The following is a 1,713-nucleotide window of genomic DNA, read 5'->3' on the forward strand; positions in this document are numbered from 1 at the left end:
AACGCTCTTAATCTTTAGGCTACCTGCCACAACTTCTCAGTTGTGGTTTTAAAAAAGTATCCTAAACTTCTCGCTATAACAACCAAGCCTTACCCCAGAACTGAAGCCGTTGACAGATGTGTGTGATAAGACCTCTGATCAGTGGCATGCTTACCTTCCTACACTTAAACGTTTCCATGACAATCCACAACTGAAAATTAAGTTAAGCAAGTCTTGAATAAACAATGACTACATTGCAAGACTATATGACTTCATATGACTGTCTGGATTTGAATCTGGTTTCATCTGCGCACAATAATACAGTTTTAGCCCACTTAGCCAAAACCCAGGCATTAGTATAGGGACCTAATGCATGTCTGCAGGTTTAGGCAAGCTTACTCATCAGAGATCTTAGTGTACTTCTGTCGTCAGAAGCTCTGAATGAGTTATGCAATACAATATCAAGTAATACTTGCTCTCAATGATTGATCAGAGTCCTACCTTCTCTCACTCTCAATGATTAGTCATAATCCTAACTATGTACATACACTATATTTAATTCCTATGATGTCTCTCTCTGTCTCCATCTGTTTCCTGAATGATGGAAGGCTGCAGTAACAGTGGTCTCTGGTGGGAGTGTCCTCTCAGTCAGTGGTGACCTCGTCATGACTCACCGCATTGTTCGCACGCACACACACACACACACACACACACACACACACACACACACACACACACACACACACACACACACACACACACACACACACACACACACACACACACACACACACACACACACACACACACACACTCATATTGACACCATACACACGCATAGTGACACCATACACACACACACACACACACACACATACACACACACACACACACACACATACACATACACACACACACTCACACATAGACAATCTGCCACTCTGTTTATTATCTATTCTGATTGCCTAGTCACTTTTACCCCTACCTACATGTACATATTACCTCAATTATCTCAACTACCTCATATACTCGGTACGGTAATCCTTGTACATAGCCTCATTATTGTTATTTTATTGTGTTACTCTTTCCATTATTGATTTTTTACTTTTTAACCCTGCATTCATGGGAAAGGGCTTGTAAGTAAGCATTTCACGGTTAAGTCTACACCTGTTGTATTCAAAGCATGTGACAAATAACATTTGATTTGACCTCTTTGGCCCCTCTCACATGTTCAGTCTTCAGTCTCCCCAACAACACACAAAGAATCCTGGACCCCCATGCCTATCAGTGGGCCTGGCCATGTGGTCACTGGGGAGATAGTAGCCTAGACTGAAACTGTCAGATCTCTAGTTAAACTAGTGGTTTCAAACAGCAGCTTAAACAGGAGGAGGTAGATGAGCAGACCCAGTACTGGCTGATCTGTAAGAAGATGAACTACTCTACCGCAGCAACATTTAGTCTGCTAACTAATACAATACAATACACACGTTTTGAGCGCAAACGTATAAAATTAGTAGATGAAAAATAGCTTATTAACCTTAAAGGGTTTCTATGTAACGGATGGATGCTCTCTTTCTATGTGTGTGCCGCTCTGTATTGTGTGTTGCGCGCGCCATCTCCCAGCCCCAGCCACAGCCCATCGCTACCCTGCCACACCCCGCCCCGGCGTAAGGGGTCTCCCCCATAGAATGTAAAAAAAATATGTCTCTCCGGTCAACAGCTTGAGCAGATAGA

Source organism: Salvelinus alpinus, chromosome 9 (genome assembly GCF_045679555.1).
Source record: "Salvelinus alpinus chromosome 9, SLU_Salpinus.1, whole genome shotgun sequence".
Lineage (NCBI taxonomy): Eukaryota > Metazoa > Chordata > Actinopteri > Salmoniformes > Salmonidae > Salvelinus > Salvelinus alpinus.